This window comes from Pleurodeles waltl, chromosome 9, assembly GCF_031143425.1.
Source record: "Pleurodeles waltl isolate 20211129_DDA chromosome 9, aPleWal1.hap1.20221129, whole genome shotgun sequence".
Lineage (NCBI taxonomy): Eukaryota > Metazoa > Chordata > Amphibia > Caudata > Salamandridae > Pleurodeles > Pleurodeles waltl.
In genome coordinates, this window is record NC_090448.1 from 619,263,395 (window position 1) to 619,273,838 (window position 10,444).

The following is a 10,444-nucleotide window of genomic DNA, read 5'->3' on the forward strand; positions in this document are numbered from 1 at the left end:
AGGCACCGGGCCATTCTGCACCGGACTTTACTCTCACTTATCTATTCTGTTTAAACCACATGTCTACTGTCTAGAAGAGCGGCACCTCTCACCCTTACTGCCCCATTTCTCTGTTCCTTGTTATGTTCTTTCTGAACAGGGTGAGCCGCACTCTAGCAACACGTACCATTTAAACTACATTATCTGTGTTTCTTTTGATCGAAAGGAATACCCTCCTTTTAGGTTACTCAACATGGCTTTCTTTGACGACAACCGGGACACCCTGGCTGCTGAGCTTTTTTCCAAGAAACCCCTAGCTCCCCGTACCACAGATCCCACACCTTCCACACAAGGACTAAGACAGAAATTCATTAAGCTAGAGAGGTTAAGAAAACAGGAACTAGCCCGTTGGTGGGACATTACCACTCTTAAACGCTACTTGGAAATTAAACAAGTACCTAGAGGTCTACGAGTGATTATATTCCCATCATTTGAAGACCTTGACCCTGACTTACTCGGGGAATGGGAACACCTTATCTCCTCTACCTCTTTCAGTATGATTAACATACTGATCAAACATTCGGACAGAAAACGTACCAAATTACTTCTAGACATCACATCTCTGGAGGAGGAGATTAAAAATCTCAACCTCCCAGAAGCAACGGACAAGAACTACACTATTATGAGGGAGATACTCACTGGTTACCAGTTATACATAAAAGATAAGAAAATGCGAAAACTTGTCAGAGATGACAATGATTACAAGAATGGCAGGATCTACACTTTTGCACGAAAGTTCGATCAGGTTAACAAGGAGTCTAACACTAGACCGACAAATATCTATACGCCTGCTGAGGCAATCACGGGCAGCTTATCAGATATCTCCAACATTTCGAGTGATTGCTCAGACCCACCTAGGGAAGGGTCTTCTACCAATATGACTCTACATAATACCACACAACAATCAAATTCTTTTTTAGAGGAACTTGGCCGATACAGAAAGGGACTTCGACAGAACTACAACAGATCAGGCACAAACATAGACCCACCCGCAGGGGGGGCAGGAAACACCGCAACAAACACCAGGGGGGGCATGACAACACGTTCCACCACGAAAACTCAGAGGCCATGAGTATTCTCTCCTTGCAGCCCACCCCTAGCATTTGTGAAGAAACAGTTCAGGTTATGAATCTTTCCAGTTTACAACTGTCTATGCACGAAATAAATGTCTTGAAAAAGGGTCTGGGCTTCTGTCCTTCTTCTAAACCTGATTACACCAACATACACATAGATCTCTTTAAATTCATACGTAACCTCAAACTTAAAAAGTTCTTCCACAACAAACCTGATACCAACAAAAATGCCCACACGGCACCACCTACTTGCAATCAAACCATTGGAGATCTTCAGGATATCCATACGGTTCTCTCCCTGGATAACACATCTTCACCATCACCTAGCTTTGATGAACTACTGGTTCAACTCAATGTTATACCCAACTTGGATGTCAACAGTGGGCTCAAACCCAATTCCATGTTTGTCCCCACGCTACCGCCAGACAATCACATTGACGTCTTCTACCAAGCCGTCAGTACGGAACTCTATAACCTAGAGGACAAAAGGAGCACACGCACCCACAGACCTTCCAACAATCTCAACTCCGAGGAACTGCGTGCGCTGCATAAACTCTCCATATGTCCAGATATAGTTATCAGGGAGGCTGACAAAGGGGGCAATGTCGTTGTCATGAACAGGAGTGACTATGTTGCAGAAATAGACAGACAACTCAATGACACCCAGGCCTACTCTCTACTACCAAGTAACCCTCTTTCCAACATTACCAGCATGATCAAAAAGAAATTGACATTTTGGAGAAATCACTGTCTCCTGACTGACTTAGAATACAGATTTCTGTACATCGAGGCGCCCCGGGCTCCTTGTATATACATCTTACCAAAAGTCCATAAGCCAGGGGGCTTTCCTCCTGGCAGACCCATTATCTCAGGGATTGGTTCACCTACGGAACACATCTCTGAGTACATTGACTCCTTTCTCCAACCCTTGGTTCATAACCTTCCGTCCTACATACAGGACACCCGTGACTTGTTGTGTCAATTGGAAGACATTGATTGGTCAGAAGACTTTATGTTTGTCTGCCTCGACGTTAGTTCTCTTTACACATCCATCCCCCTGGAAAGGGGACTGGAAATGCTCCAACGTACGCTCAATACCCGAGATGCCACACTATTTGATCACACACGTATGCTGCTTGACCTCACACGGTTGGTACTAGAGAACAATGTATTCTTACATGATGGTAGATGGTACCGACAGTGTCAAGGTGTAGCCATGGGAGCTAAATTCTCCCCTTCATATGCCAATCTCTACATGGGTCAATTTGAGAAAAAACACCTATGGTCCAACTGCCCGCCTGATCTTACTGAACATATCCTGTATTGGGGTAGATATATTGATGATATTCTAGCTATCTGGACTGGCAATGTCTCGGATCTCAATATACTCATCAAACACCTTAACACCAATGATTTTAACTTAGTTTTCACTCACAAAATGGACACGACCAAAATCGAGTTCCTCGACTTGCTTTTGTACATCACCGACAACAAGATCATGTCTAGACTGTACAGGAAACCCACCGCCTGCAATTCTGTACTACATGCTCACAGCGCCCACCCCCTTTCACAGATTAGGGCCATCCCATACGGCGAAATGGTTAGAATTCGGCGCAACTGCACTGACAATGACATCTTTAAACAGGAGCTTAAGAACCTGACTTACCGTTTTCAAACTAGAGGGTATACCAACAAACTCATCTCGGCGGCCAGAAAACGTATATGTAACAAAAACCAACACGATTTACTGATTAAGAACCGCAAAGAACCAGTGGCTCAGGGTCTCTCCAACAGCAGACCGGTCTCTTTCATTACCCAATACAGCCCTGCAAGTAAGGATGTGCTACGTATTCTCAAGAAACACTGGCATCTGTTAAGGTTGGACACTTGCCTCAAAGACTCAATAGGAGGGTCTCCTACCATTGTACACAGCAGAGGTCGGACCCTTAGGAACATTCTGTGCCCGAGCTTTCTCTGTCCTACACCTCTGACACCATCCACAGGGTGGATTCCCGCGAAACCAAATGGTTTTTACAAATGTGGTTGCTGTATCTCTTGCCAACTAGCCCTTAACAAAACCACTTCCTTTTCCTACAACACCGTGACCACGCATCACATCAAGACTTTCATGAATTGCAACACGAAGTTCACTGTCTACTGTCTGATATGTGTATGTGGTCTGATCTATGTTGGCAGTTCAATACGCCCACTAAAAGAACGTATTCAGGAACATGTCAGAGCCATCAGGAATGCTAACATCAGCTATCCTATGGCTGTCCATTTCAACACATCGCACGGGGAGCAGGATCTCCTGAGCCTTAGATTCCATGGCATCACTCAAGTTCCCAATTCACCAAGATGGGGAGATAGAACCAGGGATCTACGTAGATGCGAATCTAAATGGATCATAAAGCTTCGCGCAGTTGAACTAGGCTTGAACACGGATCGTGAACTTCACTTTTTTCTCGCATGATTCGCCATTCCTCCTGTCTACAGTATACACATTAGAATTGCCTGTTTTCACTAATATTGTGCACTACTGTATTCCTTATTGGTACATGTATGCGCTTACACAAATTGTGTTAACTACTATACTTACTGTACTTCATGGTCTCTATTTCTATAATTTGATTTTCCATTGCGCATGTACAGTACGTCCACATATACTGATTTGATTGTTGTAACTTGTCACTGCGACGCATGAGATTCGCTCACATACCGTTACCTAATATTTCCTAACTCTAGTAATACTGTGGACCACTGTTTACCATCTTAGTGCTATATACTTATCTCCTCACGACGACACATGTGAAGGGCTCTTACAACTATTACTAATATTTCCTAAACATTAACAATACTGTGAACTATTGTATATCCCATTAATAAACACATGTTTTTATGCAATGGGTGTGAACTGCTACACCCACTCACTACACTGAGAACACATTCAATACAAAGAACTATATATTTTCTGTTTCTTTTCATTGTAACAAATATGAATGGCTCTTATACTGTTGACTAATATTTCCCAAACACTGTATAATACTGAGGACTACTGTATATCCCACTGATGTATACATGTTTCTATGCATATGGCTCAACTGTTGCACCTACCTACTACACTTCATTGCCTCTACCTCTTGTTGGTCTCATTTACCATCACAACTGTATAGTGCAGTAGTGTAACATTACACACCTATTATATCCTTGGACACAATCACACTGTCACTCTCTTATGTCTTGATTCTATCCTCTTCTCCGGTTCTCCAGGCACCTTCTCGGTGCCCAGCATCAACAGAGTCACTGTCGAACCCTTACTAACGTTTCTACTGTTTATGCTTTTCCTATTATATGGTGTCACATTTTCTCAGATTTACATTCAAGATGGCCGTCGCTTTCACCCTTTCAGCCCAGTCACACCAAAGAGGGTCGTCAGTGCAGCTTATTTAACTTAGTCCCTTTTCCATGTCAACTGCACCTCTGCCTCCTACTTAATCTACTAGTATTTCCCCTCGCAGATCATTACTCGATCTCGCGTTTACCGGACAGCTCACCACTACGCTACTACTCGGTAAGTTCCCAACTCGCCTTCGCCACGCTCATCGTAACGCGGTCCTCACTGCCACTAGTTAACGCATTTTGCTAGATATTTCCTAAGAACGAGAATCGCTTCTATTACTCCATGTTTTAAGCGTTCCTTTCCCCCCTAATCACTCTAGTTATACCCACACCCCTACGCTCCTCTTCACGGGCAACAGTCACTTCAATGTGCTTATCACTTACCTCGCCTTACGATCGAGACTCGCACTTTATCCTTTCTCTCAGTGATTTTCTCACCGTTATTTAGTGCACGCCCTCGCCCCTGCGGTCATTTTTAATTAACTAGACTCACGTGTGTCGAGCCCTCACCAGCCGCTCACCACGACCCGGGTTATATTTTTTGCATTCTCCCAACCGTGACTTGTTCATTTTGAGGCCACTGTACACCCCGATTCTGTGTCTTTATACCAGTGTGACTCTTACTCAGACGCAACAAATAATTCTTTTTACCTTAAATCACCAATTACCAACCGCTTATTTAAACTGGATATTCATTCACCGGCTTTTATTGCGTTTACTCTTTTTTAAAATCCTGCCCTCGCTTTATATACCTATTTTCTTCCCTGTTACCACTTTAGGTCATTTTATAGGCTTATCAGGGCCTTCTCATATCTCCGATTTCATGCAAGCCTTTTACACACGCACCTGCAGCTGCCTGGCGCAGCCATACCTATTTCAGTTCTTTACCATTTACTCAGGTATGTTCTCACTGACCATTCTTATCTTTCTTCTATTTATATAGATTTTCCTTTCTCTCTAATCCAACTTTTCCTCACCTTTTTCCTTCTTATCACCTTACCTTTACATTTTTCCCCACCTTTTTCCTTCTTATCACCTTACCTTTACATTTTTTACCTCTCTACGTTTTCCCAACTATCCTGTCACACACGATTACTTATCCCATTCTATTTCTCTCTTTTTCTCTGATCCATCTCACTCACTTTCTCTCCAGCCCACCTATACTTCACTACTACACACCACCACCAAACCTACTTAAGCCTGCTGTCCCAGGTATGACTCTCACCCTTCTGTTATGCCCTCTGGGCTCACCGCCTTCATTACTGTTTCTTTTTTCTAAACTTGCATTTAGCCGTATCTCCCCTTTATCTTTTCTACTTTCTCTCCTGCATTTCTCGTAGACTTTTAAGTTTCTCCCTATTGCACAACAATTGCATGCTCACACTGCTTCAAATTGCATATACTCTATTACTCTCCAACATTTTGCTTTTATAGACCAACTTTAAAACTTGATCACGGTGCTGTTATTTGACCCCACTACCACTCACCTCTAAAGCCATGTTAATCACTTACTCACTTACACAATCAGAACGCTTTCTGGTTTCACACCAGATTCCAATACACACATATGTATCCAATGTTTGCTGTCATTACTTTATTACAGCCTTGATAAAGTCACTTGTGTGACGAAACACGTGTTGGCTGTATCTCCATGATGACTTAATGCTTTCTAAGCACCTACGAATAAAGACACCATCTGCAAACAGGATTTGAGACTCGTTTCAACTTTATACTTCCCTCAACTCTCGGAACCACACCAGGAATATCTTTTTCTGCCTTACTGTTGGACATTACTCTCTGTGTGCTGTGGCCAATGTTTTCCCATTTTTGCTCTAGGGTACTCCTAGTACCCGTTTTGGTGCCTACCGGGCAGTAAGGCACCGGGCCATTCTGCACCGGACTTTACTCTCACTTATCTATTCTGTTTAAACCACATGTCTACTGTCTAGAAGAGCGGCACCTCTCACCCTTACTGCCCCATTTCTCTGTTCCTTGTTATGTTCTTTCTGAACAGGGTGAGCCGCACTCTAGCAACACGTACCATTTAAACTACATTATCTGTGTTTCTTTTGATCGAAAGGAATACCCTCCTTTTAGGTTACTCAACATGGCTTTCTTTGACGACAACCGGGACACCCTGGCTGCTGAGCTTTTTTCCAAGAAACCCCTAGCTCCCCGTACCACAGATCCCACACCTTCCACACAAGGACTAAGACAGAAATTCATTAAGCTAGAGAGGTTAAGAAAACAGGAACTAGCCCGTTGGTGGGACATTACCACTCTTAAACGCTACTTGGAAATTAAACAAGTACCTAGAGGTCTACGAGTGATTATATTCCCATCATTTGAAGACCTTGACCCTGACTTACTCGGGGAATGGGAACACCTTATCTCCTCTACCTCTTTCAGTATGATTAACATACTGATCAAACATTCGGACAGAAAACGTACCAAATTACTTCTAGACATCACATCTCTGGAGGAGGAGATTAAAAATCTCAACCTCCCAGAAGCAACGGACAAGAACTACACTATTATGAGGGAGATACTCACTGGTTACCAGTTATACATAAAAGATAAGAAAATGCGAAAACTTGTCAGAGATGACAATGATTACAAGAATGGCAGGATCTACACTTTTGCACGAAAGTTCGATCAGGTTAACAAGGAGTCTAACACTAGACCGACAAATATCTATACGCCTGCTGAGGCAATCACGGGCAGCTTATCAGATATCTCCAACATTTCGAGTGATTGCTCAGACCCACCTAGGGAAGGGTCTTCTACCAATATGACTCTACATAATACCACACAACAATCAAATTCTTTTTTAGAGGAACTTGGCCGATACAGAAAGGGACTTCGACAGAACTACAACAGATCAGGCACAAACATAGACCCACCCGCAGGGGGGGCAGGAAACACCGCAACAAACACCAGGGGGGGCATGACAACACGTTCCACCACGAAAACTCAGAGGCCATGAGTATTCTCTCCTTGCAGCCCACCCCTAGCATTTGTGAAGAAACAGTTCAGGTTATGAATCTTTCCAGTTTACAACTGTCTATGCACGAAATAAATGTCTTGAAAAAGGGTCTGGGCTTCTGTCCTTCTTCTAAACCTGATTACACCAACATACACATAGATCTCTTTAAATTCATACGTAACCTCAAACTTAAAAAGTTCTTCCACAACAAACCTGATACCAACAAAAATGCCCACACGGCACCACCTACTTGCAATCAAACCATTGGAGATCTTCAGGATATCCATACGGTTCTCTCCCTGGATAACACATCTTCACCATCACCTAGCTTTGATGAACTACTGGTTCAACTCAATGTTATACCCAACTTGGATGTCAACAGTGGGCTCAAACCCAATTCCATGTTTGTCCCCACGCTACCGCCAGACAATCACATTGACGTCTTCTACCAAGCCGTCAGTACGGAACTCTATAACCTAGAGGACAAAAGGAGCACACGCACCCACAGACCTTCCAACAATCTCAACTCCGAGGAACTGCGTGCGCTGCATAAACTCTCCATATGTCCAGATATAGTTATCAGGGAGGCTGACAAAGGGGGCAATGTCGTCGTCATGAACAGGAGTGACTATGTTGCAGAAATAGACAGACAACTCAATGACACCCAGGCCTACTCTCTACTACCAAGTAACCCTCTTTCCAACATTACCAGCATGATCAAAAAGAAATTGACATTTTGGAGAAATCACTGTCTCCTGACTGACTTAGAATACAGATTTCTGTACATCGAGGCGCCCCGGGCTCCTTGTATATACATCTTACCAAAAGTCCATAAGCCAGGGGGCTTTCCTCCTGGCAGACCCATTATCTCAGGGATTGGTTCACCTACGGAACACATCTCTGAGTACATTGACTCCTTTCTCCAACCCTTGGTTCATAACCTTCCGTCCTACATACAGGACACCCGTGACTTGTTGTGTCAATTGGAAGACATTGATTGGTCAGAAGACTTTATGTTTGTCTGCCTCGACGTTAGTTCTCTTTACACATCCATCCCCCTGGAAAAGGGACTGGAAATGCTCCAACGTACGCTCAATACCCGAGATGCCACACTATTTGATCACACACGTATGCTGCTTGACCTCACACGGTTGGTACTAGAGAACAATGTATTCTTACATGATGGTAGATGGTACCGACAGTGTCAAGGTGTAGCCATGGGAGCTAAATTCTCCCCTTCATATGCCAATCTCTACATGGGTCAATTTGAGAAAAAACACCTATGGTCCAACTGCCCGCCTGATCTTACTGAACATATCCTGTATTGGGGTAGATATATTGATGATATTCTAGCTATCTGGACTGGCAATGTCTCGGATCTCAATATACTCATCAAACACCTTAACACCAATGATTTTAACTTAGTTTTCACTCACAAAATGGACACGACCAAAATCGAGTTCCTCGACTTGCTTTTGTACATCACCGACAACAAGATCATGTCTAGACTGTACAGGAAACCCACCGCCTGCAATTCTGTACTACATGCTCACAGCGCCCACCCCCTTTCACAGATTAGGGCCATCCCATACGGCGAAATGGTTAGAATTCGGCGCAACTGCACTGACAATGACATCTTTAAACAGGAGCTTAAGAACCTGACTTACCGTTTTCAAACTAGAGGGTATACCAACAAACTCATCTCGGCGGCCAGAAAACGTATATGTAACAAAAACCAACACGATTTACTGATTAAGAACCGCAAAGAACCAGTGGCTCAGGGTCTCTCCAACAGCAGACCGGTCTCTTTCATTACCCAATACAGCCCTGCAAGTAAGGATGTGCTACGTATTCTCAAGAAACACTGGCATCTGTTAAGGTTGGACACTTGCCTCAAAGACTCAATAGGAGGGTCTCCTACCATTGTACACAGCAGAGGTCGGACCCTTAGGAACATTCTGTGCCCGAGCTTTCTCTGTCCTACACCTCTGACACCATCCACAGGGTGGATTCCCGCGAAACCAAATGGTTTTTACAAATGTGGTTGCTGTATCTCTTGCCAACTAGCCCTTAACAAAACCACTTCCTTTTCCTACAACACCGTGACCACGCATCACATCAAGACTTTCATGAATTGCAACACGAAGTTCACTGTCTACTGTCTGATATGTGTATGTGGTCTGATCTATGTTGGCAGTTCAATACGCCCACTAAAAGAACGTATTCAGGAACATGTCAGAGCCATCAGGAATGCTAACATCAGCTATCCTATGGCTGTCCATTTCAACACATCGCACGGGGAGCAGGATCTCCTGAGCCTTAGATTCCATGGCATCACTCAAGTTCCCAATTCACCAAGATGGGGAGATAGAACCAGGGATCTACGTAGATGCGAATCTAAATGGATCATAAAGCTTCGCGCAGTTGAACTAGGCTTGAACACGGATCGTGAACTTCACTTTTTTCTCGCATGATTCGCCATTCCTCCTGTCTACAGTATACACATTAGAATTGCCTGTTTTCACTAATATTGTGCACTACTGTATTCCTTATTGGTACATGTATGCGCTTACACAAATTGTGTTAACTACTATACTTACTGTACTTCATGGTCTCTATTTCTATAATTTGATTTTCCATTGCGCATGTACAGTACGTCCACATATACTGATTTGATTGTTGTAACTTGTCACTGCGACGCATGAGATTCGCTCACATACCGTTACCTAATATTTCCTAACTCTAGTAATACTGTGGACCACTGTTTACCATCTTAGTGCTATATACTTATCTCCTCACGACGACACATGTGAAGGGCTCTTACAACTATTACTAATATTTCCTAAACATTAACAATACTGTGAACTATTGTATATCCCATTAATAAACACATGTTTTTATGCAATGGGTGTGAACTGCTACACCCACTCACTACACTGAGAACACA